The sequence below is a fragment of the Sapajus apella genome, unplaced genomic scaffold, assembly GCF_009761245.1.
Source record: "Sapajus apella isolate SASKATOON/1434 unplaced genomic scaffold, GSC_monkey_1.0 scaffold4, whole genome shotgun sequence".
Taxonomy (NCBI): domain Eukaryota; kingdom Metazoa; phylum Chordata; class Mammalia; order Primates; family Cebidae; genus Sapajus; species Sapajus apella.
The window spans coordinates 43,257,529-43,273,552 of record NW_022436944.1 but is presented as its reverse complement, the minus strand read 5'-3'; the positions used below and the strand labels follow the sequence as shown (position 1 = coordinate 43,273,552).

Here is a 16,024-nt window from a genome sequence, read left to right as displayed (position 1 = left end):
TGAGGTCAGGAGTTCAAGACCAGCCTGGCCAACATGGTGAAACCTCGTCTCTACAAAAATACAAAAATTAGCCGGGCATCATGGTGGATGCCTGTAATCCCAGCTACTTGGGAGTCTGAGTTGGAAGAATTGCTTGAACCAGGGAGGTGGAGGTTTCAGTGAACCGAGCCAAGATCGTGCCACTGCACTCCAGCCTGAGAAACAGAGCAAGATTCTGTCTCAAAAAGTAGGGACATTCACTGAAGTAATTTTAATAAAATAGCTTACAAATTTATTTAATGCTATAGTTTCAGAATTACTTTGCCCGTATCACTGCAATAAACAAACCTACAAAAAAGAGTATAGGTTTTGTGGGCAGTTTTTCCCCGCTCCACAACCCTGTGTAAAACTGAAAGTGTGTATCTGAAGTCAGATACTCTGCTCGTATTACTTAGTTTTTTTTTTCTTCTTTACTATGAATATGACATTTATTTGAAATATAATTGATTCATTGTTTTGGTTTGCTTTCAGTTTTTAGATTTTTAATTTTCCCCTTCCTATCTTTGCTAATTTAATATAATTTTGAACATATGTACAATAGTAACATGCTTCCAAAGTTCAAAACTATACAAAAAATAAAGAAGCATCACACTCTCCTATATCCCTTCTACCTCCTTCCCTTCTACCGTTGTCTTATCCTTCTTTTGATAAATATAACAGATATGTATGTGTTATCCTCTTTTCCCTTACCTTTTTCTTAGAGCATTCTATAGGGCATTTTTTTGGTAAACATTATTTTTGGTCCAAAACATTGCCTATATATGAACTGATTATAAATTTATCAGGAGATACAAATTTATCAGGAGATAAATGTATAATCAGCTCGTAGAGGTTATCCTCATTCTTTCAACAGCTTCATAGTACTCCATTGTGATAATATGTTGTAGTTTACTCAACCAATCTTCTATGCTTGGGAATTTATGTGGTTCCCAGTATTTTGCACTTACAAATAATGCTGCAATGAGAAACCTTGTGCATATGTAGTTTTGTATTATTAAAGATGTATCTTCAGGATAAATTCCTGGAAGTGGATTACATATGTATTTTTGTTGAACATTGTCAAATTTCATTTTGTTGAACATTGCCAAATTTGCCTCCCTATGGGAATTCTTCATTTCGCATTCCCACCAGCAATGTTTATCTAGTTGGTGAGAAATGATATCTCACTATAGTTTAATTTGCACATCTTCTATTGTGAGTAATTGCTATAGACTGAGACTGAATGTTTGTGTCCTACCTCCCACTCCCAACATTCATGTCTTGAAATCCTAACCCTCAATGTGATGGTGTTAGGTGGTGGGGCCTTTGAGGGGTGATTAGGTCATTAGGTTATGAATGAGTAGAGCTCTCATGACTGGGAATAGTAGTTTTAAAAAAGAGGCTGGAGAGAGCTCCGTCATCCCTTCGACCATGTGAGGACACAGTGAGAAGACAGCTATGAACTAAAAGAAGGCCTTCGCCAGACATCAGATCTGCTAGTGCTTTGATCTTGAGCTTCCCTCCCTCCAGAACTGTGAGAAATAAGTTTCTGTTGTTTACAAGGCACTCAGTCTATATAGTTTGTTACAGCAGCCTGAAAAGACTGGAATAGTAGCAGTATACTATTGCATAAGGGCCATTTTTATATTCCAAAATTTTCTGCTTATATTTTTGTCTGTTTTTAAGAGTTTTGGTATTTTCTGCCTCAATTTTATTTTATATTTTATTTATTTATTTTTTTGAGACAAAGTCTTGCTCTGTCACCAGGCTGGAGTGCAGTGGTGCCATCTCAGCTCACTGCAACCTCCACCTCCTGGTTCAAGTGTTTCCCCTGCCTCAGCCTCCCAAGTAGCTGGGACTACAGGCGCACGCCACTATGCCCAGCTAATTTTGTGTATTTTAGTAGGGATGGGGTTTCACCATGTTGGCCAGGATGGTTTCAATCTCTGGACCTCGTGATCCAACCCCTCAGCCTTGCAAAGTGCTAGGATTACAGGCATGAGCCACCTCACTCAGCCTTCTGTCTTAATTTTAAAGCATACTTTGTATATTAAGTTATTTAGCCCCTTATCTGTGATATATGCTGCAAATGTTTTCTCTCAGTGTGCCATTTGTCTTTAAGTAGTGTGTATTTTTTATCATGCAAAGATTCTCTGTTTTATATAGTCAAATTTATCAGACTCCTCTGATATTACATCTAGGTTTTTAGTTATAGAAGCCTTTCCCTATGCCTGGGTTAAAGAGGAATTTGCTTAAAATGTTCTCTAGTATTTATATAATTATATTTTTTACATTAAGATCTCAGGTCCATTTACAGTTTATACTTGTTTATGGTGTGAGGAATTAATCTAATTTTAATTAATCTAATTTTATCTCTTTTTTTTTCCCAAATGGTCATCCAATTATCCCAACACAGTTTATGAAAGAGTATTTTTTTTCTTAAATATAACACTTTGATCATATACTAGATTTGTACATTTAATTGGGCATATGTCTGGATTTACTGTTTCATTCTACTGGTATGCCAATCTACTTATATAGTACTACTACACTATTTTAATTATCTAGGTCTTGTACCATGCTTTAATGGCAGGTAGAATGGTGCCTCCTCATATCTTTTTCTTCTCAATGTCCTCTGCCTATTCTTACATTTTTTTTAAACCTCATGTGAATTTTAGGATCAATTTGTTTAGTTCAATAAAATACCTTCCTGGCATTTACTGACTGACCTCTTATTAAACTGATAAGTTCACTTAGAACTGGCAAATTGATGTCCTAACCAAGAACAAAGGATGCCTTTCTATTTGTTCAAGACTTTTTGGACAGCCCACTCTTAATCAAAGTGAATAATGATGTTAGGTAACCATTAATTTTTCCTGGTATGCTTTAATTTAAAATATTTGGTGGAATAAATGAGAAATTTAAGTGGCTGTGGGAAGGAAACATAACACTTTTGCGTAACTTTTAGGTGCCATTTACTGTGCAAATTGTTTATTTAATTCCCAAAGAAGCGAGAAGTTAGTGATTTTGCTTTGTGTATATTGTCGACGGGTGTACTCTTTTACAAAGTTTCTGTAACTTCTCTGAGAACAGTTAATGAATATCAAGAGTGAGGCTCAGACCCTGTGCCATCAATGTCCATTTTCTTTAAGTTCACTACCTACTAAAAACCAACACTGTCACTCCTCAGGCAAAAAAAGAAAATGTGAAAGTGTACATTGTCTTATGTGATTTTTAGAGCTCCTGGGAAGTCAATAAGACATACATGGACTATTTGTACATTAATTTTGCCTATAAGGAAATTGAGGCTCTAGAGAGGTTAAGTGTTCCAAGATTATGGTTAGTAAGTGTCAGAGGAGATTCTAGATTATAGAACCAGTAACCCTGCTCTTTTCTGGGTACCACACCAAGCTGTACACCAAAATTCAAAGGAAGCTGTGCATGGTGTAATCCCAGCACTTTTGGAGGCCGAGACAGGAGTTTTGCCTGAGCCCATGAGTTCAAGACCAGCCTGGGCAACAGAGTGAGGACCCATCTCTTAAAAAACATTTTAAAAAGTCAAAGGAAAACAATTATACCTCTTCCTATCAATCTTGGACATGGATGATTTAAAAACTAATTCTTTGAAGTAGAACCAAAATACGTTGCACTTTGGTCCCACGTGGGTGGAAGCCTTTCATTGTTCTTTGAATCAGTAAATCTCAACATTTCCTCTAGGTAGGAATCACCATGAAGCTTCAAAAAATACATACATGTGTGTGACACCTCTAGACATGATAATTTAATTGGTCCATGTGTGACCCAATCTTGAGAATCTTGAAAATACTACCCACAATGCTAATGTGCACCCAAGGTTGAAAGCCACTGGCCTAGATAATGTTTAAGATACCTTCACTCTTAATATTCTATAGTTCTGAGATTTCTTGTTCTGTAGTAGTTAAGAGTACAAATTCTGGAATTGACTGCTGAAGGTTGAATCCTTTTTCCTTACAACAGTTGTATCTATGGTAAATTACTCAATCTCTTTAATCCTCTATTTCTTCATATGTGAAAATCAATACAATTTTGCTTCATAGCTAAAAATTTAAAACCTTTATTTTTAGAGTAGTTTTAGGTTCACAGCAAAGATAAATGGGATCCACATACTTCCTATATATGCACTGTCCCACACACACAGCCTCTCCCACTATTGATGTTCTGCACCATTTGGTACAATTGATAAACTTACATTGACACATCACCATTACCCAAAGCCCACAGTTTACATTAGAGTTCACCCTTGTGTTGTACATTCTATGGGTTTTGACAAATTTGTAGTGACATGTGTCCAACATTATAGTATCATGCAGAGTAGTTTCACTACCCTAAACATTCTCTGCTTTCTGCCTATTTATCCCTCCCACTCCCCTGACCCTGGCAACCATTTTACTGTCTCCATACTTTTACCTTTTTCAGAATGTCATATAGTTGGAATCAGACACTATGTAGCCTTTTCAGATTAACTTCTTTCACTTAATAATTTACATTAAGTTTCCTCCATGTCATTTGAAGGCTCAAAAGCTAATCTCTTTTTCAGCACTGAATCATATTCCATTGTTTGGATGTACCACAGTTGATTTATCCGTTCACCATCTAAGGATGTCTTGGTTCCTTCCAAGATCTGGCAATTATGAATAAAGCTGCTAATAGTACCTTTGTGCAGATTTTTGTGCAGATATAAGTTTTCAGTTTGTTTAGGTAAATACCAAGGAGTGTGACTGTTGGATTGTATTTAGAAAAACCTAAAGACTACCAGAAACTCTTAGAACTCATAGATGAAGTTAGTAAAATTGAAGACTATAAAGTCAACATACAAGCTGGGCATGGTGGCATGTGGCTGTAGTCCCAGCACTCAGGAGACTGAGGTGGGAGGATCGCCTGAACCCAGGAGTTTGAGAGCAGCCTGGGTAACAGAGCAAGACTTCTGTTGCTTAAAATAAGTAAAAAACTATTAGCACATCTGTATACTAACAACAATCGATCTGAAAAAGAAATCAAGAATGTAATCTCATTTATAGTACTCACAAAAAACAAATACCTAGGAATGAACTTAACCAAAGATATGATAATGTTATGAAGCTTTTAATACATAACCCTGCATATAGTAAGTGCTCAATAAATGATAGCTATTTTCTTTCTAATCACCTGTTTTCTCCTTGGTATGCAGATTTTGGAAGGAAAGAGAGTGAATTTCATATTAGAGGGTAAAACATAGGATTTTATCTGGCCTGTTATATACCTGAAGCCAGTCTGCATTGTTTTAACAGAACCTTGACTTTGTAAGTGGTAAGCAATAGAAAAGACCTGCTAGGAAAAAGAAGCTGCAGAGAGGGATAGCTGACTATAAGGTGGGGCCTGGTGCTCTCTTGGGTCAAAGACTGATGGGAAAAGTGTAGGAAGAGAAGTCACTTTGGGTGTTGGGAGCTGTGCATGCCTGTGCACACATGTGCACACTCCTGGGAGTGTAGAATTCATGTCTGTTTAAGTGTAATTCTCTATGTGTCAGGAAGCAGAAGATCATGAGAGGGGGAATTCTGAGGAACTAGGGAAATGAAGAAAGAAAAGCACATGAGAACAAAAGAGACATTCTTTTTTTTGTTCTCCCACTTTCTTCCTTCCTTTACCACCCACGGAATCTTAGCTCATTTTTATGGACTCCCATGTGTATATTGTTTCTTGGCCACTGTTGGAAGAATTGGGGAAAATATAGGCTTTTAAAAGTCTGGGATAGTTTTGAAACCATAGACCTGTGTAACCAAACTTTATTTCCTTCCTTCCTTCCTTCTCTCCCTTTTTTCTTTCTTTTTCTTTTCCTTCCTACATTAATTGAAAGCCAGGCTCATTTAGTACTTAAAATGTTTCTTGAATTAATACATTAGACTTTGGGTTTACAGAGGCTTAAATGGAAAGGGAGGGCTTGCACCCTTGAGAAGCTTATAATTTTCAAATTTTGGTATTGGACCATTTCATTGGATTGGTACTACGATGGCTCATTTTCCTCATTTAGTCTATTACAATGATTCTCACACTTTAGTGTGCAATGGAATCACCTGGAGGTCTTGTTAAATCTCAGATTTTTTCAAATGATGGGATTAACAGAAAAAAATAATAAAGCTCAGATTTCTGGACCCATCTCCAATTTCTGACTCAGTAGGTCTGATGCAGGGCTTGAGAATTTGTATTTCTAGGAAGTTCCCAAGTGATGCTTATGCTGATGGTCCCTGGATCATGCTTTGAGAATCACGGATCTACTAGGATGCTCTCCATTTTTCTCAGTGAGAAGACAGAAGCTGTATTAGTTATTTGAACAGAGAGAATATACTACAAGGAATTTTAAGCTAGGTATAAAGTTGTTAACCTGAAAGTAAATGAGGTTTAAAGTTCCATGAAGGGAGAAATTGTGGGAAGCACCTGCCACCTCCTGGGACTCATAGAAAAAAAAAAAAGAAGGGAAAATGTCTGGACTATTAAACCTTCTGAAACTTTAAGAAGCTGAAACTCCGATCTCTAAAAATCTCTCCTGTTCTGGTATCCTGGGGGTAGGAGTGTGATGAAGCTTGTCCTGCAAGTATTGGAAAAACTGCAAAGTGAATTTATCTGCTGCTGCCAGGAGGTACTGCAGCTATTGGGGTGGAGATGCAATGCTGTGGTGATTCTCACAAGAGCAGAAGGCAAAAAGAAGGAACCAGTCCTTTCTTACTTCACCAGTGCAGCTTCTCTATTGCCTCCTATTTTGTAGAACCTAACAATGGATGCAGGTGGCCAAAAAGAAACATGGCTTGCAACACCTCAGCTCAGAGTGTGGTAGGCTGGGTTTGTTGCTGAGAAACATGCAAAAATACTAGAGTACCAGTCCTTTAAATTGCTGTGCTTTGTGAGAAGCTGACTTTTTTGAGATGATTTATCAGGAATCAGCTGAAAACTGGTTTAAAATAATAACTTTGAAAAAGTATAGTAAAGTTAAAGGCTAACTACTTGATTTTAAGACTCCTTATTAAATGAAGAGAATCAAGAGAGTGTAATATTGACATTAAGATAAACAACATATCAATGGAACAGAATGGCGAATCTAGAAATAGACACACAGAATGACAAACAATTTTGACAAAGGTGCAATGGCAATTCAGTGGAGAAAGAATCCATCAACAGATAGTATTAGAAGAGTTAGATTCATATGTTAAAAAAAAACAACCTTTTGATTGATACCTTGCATCATTAACTGAAAACAGATCATAAATCTAAATCTAAAATTTAAAACTATAAAACTTCTAGATAATAGATAGGAGGAAATCTTTGTGATTTTAGGTTAAACAAAGATTTCTTAGATATGCTATCAAGAGCATAGTCCATGAAAGGAAAAATGATGGATTTCATCAAAATTAAAATATTTTAATCTGCAAGCTGGGCACAGTGGCTTACACTTGTAATCCTAGCACTTTGAGAAGCCAAGGCGGGAGGATTGCTTGAGCCCAGGAGTTTGAGACCAGCCTGGAGAACGTGGTGAGACCTCATCTCTACAAAAAAGTATAAAACTTAATGGGGCATGGTTACATGTGCCTGTAGTACAGGCTACTTGGGAGGCTGAGGTGTGAGGATGGCTTGCGCCTGGGAGGCGGAGGTTGCAGTGAGCTGAGATCACAGCACTGCACTTCAGCCTGGGCAACAGAAAGATACTATCTCAAAAAGCAACAATAAAACCCTTTTGAAATTGAAAGTCACTGGTGGGAGACTCTGCTAAAAAGATAAGCCACAGGAAAAAATATTTGTAGAGCACATGTCTGATAAAGGGCATGCGTCCAGAATGTATGAAGAATTTTCAAAATGAAATGATAAGAAAACAAACAACTAAGTTAAAAATTGGGCAAAAGATTTGAACAAGCCCTTCACCAAAGAAGATATACAGATGACAAATAAGCACATAAAAAGAGGAACATCATTTATCATTAGGGAAATGTAAATTAAACCACAATGAGATATCACTATATAGCAATTAGAATGTCTAAAATTATAATAAATATACTAACCATACCAAGTGTTGCCTAAAATGTGGAACAACAATATATAATTTTCATATACTCCTGATAAGAGCATAAAGTAGTACGACTATTCTGGAAAACAGATTGGCAGTTTCTTAAAAAAGATAGACACATACATCTGCTCTGCAATCTAGCCATTCCACTGCAAGGTATTTTCTCAAGAGAAAAGGCAGCATATGTCCATATAAAGACTTGCACCTGAATGTTTATATTGACTTTATTTATAATAGCCCCAAACTGGAAATGACCCAAATGTTCACATACAGAAGCACAGATATGAAGTATGAGTGTTCATATCCATATAATGGAATACCTGTCTACAATAAAAAGGAATGAACTCTTGATACATGGTTCAGCATGAAAGAGTCTCAAAATAATTATGCTAAATAATAGAGGCCTGATGAAAGAGTGTATACTATGTGATTCAATTTATTTAAAAAATTCGAGAAAGTATAAACTAATGTTAATGACAGTTTATATCAATGGTTGCTTGGGGATGATGAGGTCAGGGCAGGGCAGGTGGGAGAGATAACAAAAGAGGGTACCAGGAAACTTTTAGTAGTGATGAATGTGTTCATTATCTTGAGTGTTGTGGTGGTGTTATGGGTATACAGATATGTCAAAACATAGAAATAGTGTGATTTAAGTATATGCAGTTTATTGTATGTCAGTGATACCTTATTAAAGCTATTTAAAAACTGTTTTGTTACCACAGTGCTAAATTCAAATGAAGAATTCAAATGGGGGACAAGAGGTTGTGTTTAGGTATGTCCATCTCTGCTGCTTGAGAGGCTCAGGGTAAGAATAAAAGTGTAGGCTCATAACCTGCACATAACCTCACTCATTTTTCTTCCCATCCTTTCCATTCATGTCTCTGCTTAAATATAACCTTTTCAGAGAGACCATTGATTAACATAATATCACTTTCTCCCTTACCTTGCTTTATTTTTCTTTACAACACTTAGCAATATCTTATATTATATCTCAAGGGTATTTGTTATTCAGCTATAGTCTGTATCACCCACTACAATTTAAGTTCCATGAGGTCAGGGACTTTACCTCTTTTGTTTAATGATGTGAATATTATGAGTAAAAGAATGAAGAAATGTAATAATAAGTACATGAATGCTTTTGGAGTTACAATTTATCACACAATATTGTATCGACAGTGGTTCCAGTCACTTCAATGACATGTTTGAACCACTACTCCTGAGAAAGTAGGTAGCATAGGAATTTTTGTAGGATGGGATTCCATCAACTGGGAACTATCCTGAAGGCTTTTAGGAAATGAAAGTTTCCCTGACTTCAAATATATTTGCTGCAACTCATCTTGATTCATTATTATAGATTGTGATGGTGACTAACTCCTATAGTAAAAATAAATAGAAGTAGGGGCTGAATAACCTCTGAAGATATTTCTGTTTGTCCTATAACTTTAAGTAAGCATAAACTGACAAAGCAATTACTGAGATGTAATCTGTTAGTAATTCTAGAGGATGAACTTGAGTTATTGAACAGCAAACGAATGATAAGAACCTGACAAATATTTCTGGGCAATCTCCTTCAACAATCAGAATCTTGTAACACTTTTTTTAAAAAAATTGTAACAGGGTCTTTGTCACCCAGACTGCAGTGCAGTGGCATGGACTATGCTCACTGCAGCCTTGAAATCTCAGGCTGAAGCATTTCTCCCACTTCAGCCATCCGAGTAGCTGGGACTACAGGCATGCACCACCATACCTGGCTAATTTCTCTATATTTTGTAGAGATGGGGTTTCACCATGTTGCCCAGGCTGGTCTTGAACTCCTGGGCTCAAGCAATCTACCCATCTCAGCCTCCCAAAGTGCTGAGATTAAAGGCATGAGCCTCCATGCCCAGCATAACTTTTAAAGATTTTTTGAGGTTTGAACAGGGTGATGACAGCCAGGATAAGTTTTCTTTTCACAAATTCTCTAAAAAATTTTTTTTGTTAATTTTTTCTTTTTTTGTGTCTTTTCACAAATTCTTTAAGTGGTGTTATGGTCAATTTATTGTTGAAAGCAATGTTGGCATCTTGTATTTTAGAGCTAAGATTTTTGCACCAAAGTCTTTTTTTCTTTTTTTTTTTTTCTTTTTTTTTTTTCTTTTTTTTTTTTTTTTTTTTTTTTTAAAAAAAAAAACAAGTTTATTAAGGTATAATTGATATACAGAAACTGCACATATTTAATGTATACAATTTGATGAGTTCAGACATATGCATACCCCTGGAAGCCATCACCACAATCAAGGTAATGGTTGTTTTTTTAAATGGAAAAGAAAAACTGTGTTACTCCTTGAAATTGCCTTTTTTGATATGTCAAACACAGTGGCTTAATTGCCAGGATATTTTCAGCTCTGCATCACTGAATTTATTTTACTTTGGGAAAGTTTGATCTGCCCCTGAGCTTACCTATGTCACGCTGCCCAGGTTATTATCTTTGGTTCAACACTGTCGTTATGAAATCTAAGTGTTTTAGATTAGCCAGAGCCCTTGAAAAAGACTTAATGTTGCTTCTTCTGTGTGTGTTTTTTCTCCTTTAAAAACAATCATTTCAATTTTTATTTTAGATTCAGGGTACACGTGCATGTTTGTTACATGGGTATATTGTGTGATGCTGGGGTTTGGGGTACAATTTATGCTGTCACCCAAGTAGTGAGCATGGTACCCAACAGTTTTTCACCCCTTGCCTCGCTTTCCACCCTTTCTCATCTGGTCTCTAGTGTCTGTTGTTACCATCTTTATGTCCATGAATACTCAATGTTTATCTCCCACTTATAGGTGAGAACATGTAGTACTTGCTTTTCCTTTTTTTTTCCCCCTGAGATGGAGTCTCTCTCTGTCGCCAGGCTGGAATGCAGTGTTGTGATTTTGGCCCACCGCAACCTCTGCCTCCTGGGTTCAAGTGATTCTCCCACCTCAGCCTCCCAAAGTAGCTTGGATTACAGGCATGGACCACGCTGCCCAGCTGATTTTTGTATTTTTAGTAGAGACAGGGTTTCACTATGTTGGCCAGGCTGTTCTCAAACTCCTGATCTCAAGTGATCTGCCCACCTTGGCCTCACAAACTGCTGGGATTACAAGCATGAGCTACTGTGCCCATCCAGTATATGGATTTCTGTTCCTGCAATAATCTGCTTATGATGATGGCCTCCAGCTGAACCCATGTTGCTGCAAAGGACATGATTTCATTGTTTTTTATGGCTGAATGTATCAAAGTTTGAAATAAAAATGGGGAGCACTTTGAGCTCCCTTAAGTTACTGTGAATAAGAAGTTCCTCTGCTATAATAGTCCTCCTCAATTAGTATTAATATAGAACAGTAAGCTAGAATGAGCATACTCTCATTTCCTTTTTCCTTCCTTCCTGCCTTCCTGCCTTTCTCTCTCCCTCCCTTCCTCAGAATCTCTGGTGCCCAAGCTGGAGTGCAATGGCCCTATCTCAGCTCACTGCAACATCCACCTCCTGGGTTCAAGTGATTCTTGTGCCTCACCCTTCTGACTAGCTGGAATTACAGGTGCATGTCACCACACCCAGCTAATTTTTGTATTTTTAGTAGAGTCAGGGTCTCACCATGTTGGCCAGGCTGGTCTCAAACCCCTGACCTCAGGTGATCCGCGGACTTTGGTCTCCCCAAGTCCTGGATTACAGGTGAGAGCCATCATGCTTGGCCCTTACTCTCACTTTCTACAGGGTCTTTGTTGTTATGTTGGTAACTTGAATTGGGATATATTATTTTACAAGATTTTTTTTTCTTTTTTTTTTTTTTTTTAAGACGGGGTTTCACCATGTTGGTCAGGCTGGTCTTGAACACCTGACCTCAGGTGATCTGCCCGCTTTGGCCTCCAAAGTGCTTGGATTACAGGCGTGAGCAACCACGCCTGGCCTATTTTATAGTTTTTAATATCAGGTTCAATTCAAGATTCTCCAAATGTATCTCTGGCCCCCACTTGGATTTAAATGATTCCTAGGTATGCTTGTGCATGGTCTGGTCAAAATAATATGCCAATTATCTTCTTAATCTCTCCACAAAAGCAATTGTTTGTGAACTGCTAACCTATGCTGACAGATTACACATGTATTGAGTCCCTCAAACAGACCACTTCTTTAAACCCAGTCAAAACACTGAAAAACCTGAGATTCCCGTGCAATTAACTGCAATTTGATTAGCCTAAAGAAGTATGTAAAGGATGTTTACCTAACATAAAAACTACCAGGTTCAGAGCCTAAATATTTCACAATATAATTTGAAGTGTTTTAATGGCAGTAATTCTGAGCATTCCCAATGAAGCTTACAAGCTTATCATTAGGAAGGTGCTCTTTCTTAAGAGTAGAATGACATAGAGCAGGGGGTTTTAACCTTGGTTCCACATTACAATTGGCTGAGGAGCTTTTAGAAAATATTGATGGCCAGCCCCACCCCTAGTGTATCAAATACTTTTTATGCATTGATGATCATGAAGTTTTAATCAATTATTTTATTATATTGTATATTGACTAATTTTTTATTCTGAAATATACTTGTATTCCTAGGGGTAAATCTTACTTGGTCATGGCATATAATCCTTTTTATATGTCGCTAGATTCAGTTTGGTAGTAGTTTACTGAGAATATTTGTGTTTATATTAATAAGGTATATTGGCTGTACTTTTCATGTGATGTCTTTGGTTTTCATATCGGGACAATAATGACCTCATAAAATAAGTTAGTTTGGAGGTGTTCCCTACTGTTTTATTTTTTTGGAAAAGTTTGTGAATAATTCATGTTCTTCCTTTTTTTTCTTCTTTAATATTTGGTAGAATTTACCACTGAAGCCATCTTGTCCTGAGTTTTCCTTTTAGGAACCTTTTTGATTACTAATCTTTTTAGTTGTTATAGTTTCATTTGTATTTTCTATTTCTTCTTGAGTCAGTTTTGTTGCTTCTGTCTTCCTAGAAATGTATTCATTTTATCTAGCTTATCTAATTTGTTGGCATAAAATTGCTCATAGAATTCCCTTAAAATTCTTTTTATTTCTGTAAATCGGTAGTAATGCACTTTCTTTTGTTCTGGATTTTAGTAATTTGAGTCTTTTCTCTGTTATTCATGGTCAATCTATCTAAAAGTTTCAGTTTTTTTTTTTCAAGGAAGTAATTTTGGTTTTGTTTATTTTCTGTATTGTTTCTCTATTCTCTATTTTATTTAGTTCTGTTCTAATCTTTATTACTTCCTCTATTTTGCTTTTCTATAACTCATTTATGAAGTTTTCTAAGAGTAGGTACTAGTATCGATTTTTATTAAATGCTATTTGGGGGCATCTATATAGGTCCTATGATTTATCCTATTGGCCTATTAGTATAAATTGATTAATAGATTTCCTAATATTAATTTATTCCAGAATTTCTACTAGATTATTGTGGCATAAAGGGAATGAGGGACATTTGTTCTCTTAAATTCCTTTTGTATTTATCAAATATCTGTAGTGAATATATATGATTTTAATGATTAGGAACATATGATTTATATTTTATTTTGAAAAATGATAAAACTATAGAAAAATAATGTGAAGTATCTGATCTGTGTATGGAAAATTTTGATAAAATTGAAGAACATGGAGAAAATCTCAAAGTATTTTATTACATATTAAAAACTCATGTGTCAAGATATATAATAAATAAAATTTAAAGAAAAACTGGGAAAATATGCATATAACAAACAAAAAAAAGCAAAAAACTCAAATTCTTACTCAGTAGGAGCTCCTTAAATGGGAAATGTCCAAAACCATCTTAGTATATAAATAAGCTAATTAACAGAAAAGAGAATCTAAAGCAAGGAAATGAAAAGTACTAATACATATTTGGAAAGTTGTTACCAGCATTATAGACATTTTCATTAAATTGAGATGTTATGTTCATCTAAGAAATCAGGCCAAGATTTTTAAAATGGATATTATTGAAATGTTGGTGAGAGTGCAGTTTGAGAGGGAAACTCACATATTCTTTCTTTAAGTATAGGTGGTATAAACTCTTTGGAAAGCAATATGGCACTATTTCAAGGGCCTTAAAAATGTTCATATATTGTGACTAAATAAGGAAAAAAAAAACCCTGAAAAATATAAAATGATATAGGGACACAGAAGTTCAACTGAGTAGTGATTTTAATAGCAAAAAAGTGCTAAATGTATATATATATATGTGTGTGTTAATCATTAGCACATTAATGAGGTTTGATGTTTTATAGCTATTAATATTATCATAAAGGATTTTAATACCATAGAAAGATACTGCTAATTGAATACTATGTGAAAAAATGAGATACAAATTTTGTTCAGTTAAATTAAAAATTTGTTAAAAATGCTAAGAAAAATTTATAAGGTAAAATAAGGGAAGAAATATGGAGTCTAAAAAATCCTCACTGGAAAATAGAAAGGTCTAGAGACTTCAAAAATTTTTTAAGAGGCAGCTGTCATAATTAATTTAACTTCTATTTATTTGGTTCATTCAGGTTTTCTCCTTTTTGTGTCAACTACATATACTTCTGGAAAATTATGTATTTTCTTAAGCTTTTCAATTTTATTAATTTTGAATTTGATAAAATTTGCTTAGAATTAAACAAAACCTTTACAGTTTTTATGTTTCCTATATTATTTGTAGATGGTATGTCTCATTTTGTCGTCTTTTGTGTTGGTTTGCTTAATTATCTTGTCAGAGTTTGGACTATCTTATTTATTTTTATATTTAGAACTAAAACTCTTAGATTTGTTTATAAGTTCTATTATCTTTCTTTTTCCTTAGTTATTTTACAGGTATTTTTGTGTTCAATATTCTCTCCTCTTGCCTTCCTTAGGATTTTTTTTTTTTTTTTCTTTCTTTTTTTTTTTCTCTCTTTCTTTCTCTTTCTTTCTTTCTTTCTTTCTTTCTTTCTTCCTTTCTTTTCTTTCTTTTCTTTCTTTTCTTTCTTTCTCCTTTCCTCCTTTCCTCCCTTCCTCCCTTCCCCTCTTCCCCTTCTTTCCTTTCATTCTATCACCTTTATCTTTTCCTCTTTCTTTTCTTTTCTTTATTTCTCAGAGTCTCTCTATGCCACCCAGGCTACAGTGCAGCGGTGTGATCTCGGCTCACTGCAACCTCTGCCTCCTGGCTTCAAGAAATTCTCTACCTCTGTCTTCTGAGTAGCTGGGATTACAGGTTCCTGCCACCACGGCCAGCTAATTTTTGGTATTTTTAGTAGAGACAGAATTCCACCATCTTGGCCAGGCTGGTCTTGAACTCCTGACTTCATGATCCATCCGCCTCAGCCTCTCAAAGTGCTGGGATTACAGGCATGAGCCACTGTGCCTGTTTTTTTCTTCTTTTTTAAATAAATTACTTAAAAAGCTATAGTTTCAATTCTTACCACAGCCATGATTAAATCCCATAAGTTTTTATAGATTCAATTCTCATCTCCATTGTTGGCTTTATAAACTATTTATGAATATTTTAGAATTGTCTGCTTAGAATTCTAGAAATATCTAGAATTGGGTAGCTTTCTTCCCTTGACTTCTGGTTACTGTAATTATTTTCTTCATCTCTTTTGTCTCTCTTACTCCTTTTCTTCCTTGTTCATCAGCAAATGGAGTATAACACAGGCAGTTTCAGGAAATAGCTTTGCTAGGTGGTGGTGGTGATAGGTGCTAAGGGCATGGTTGGATAATTCTTAGGCCTATGATGCCCCTGACTGAGCTAATGGGAAATGGTGAGGATGAGTCAGACTTTTTCTCTTCTTCAGAGCTAGCATGCTCTTCCAGCTTAGCAGGTGCAGAAGCTGTGGCTGCATTTTGCACCAGCCCACTACTGCTTCATTTAATGGAAATATCTCTATGTTATGATACATAATATTTTAAGCTAGAGCTGCGTGTGTGTGTGTGTGTGTGTGTGTGTGTGTGTGTGTGTGTGTGTGT

At 35.8% G+C, this 16,024-nt stretch overlaps 1 long non-coding RNA gene across 1 annotated transcript in view; it reads left to right on the top strand.

Annotated features, from left to right (window-relative positions):
• Window positions 1–8,809: 8,809 nt before the first annotated feature.
• Window positions 8,810–16,024, top strand: part of LOC116542622 — a 31,290-nt gene continuing 24,075 nt past the window's right edge. Inside the window, exon 1 of the long non-coding RNA XR_004265291.1 lies at window positions 8,810–8,891. This is a non-coding gene — a long non-coding RNA (uncharacterized LOC116542622). The remainder of the gene's footprint in view (window positions 8,892–16,024) is intronic.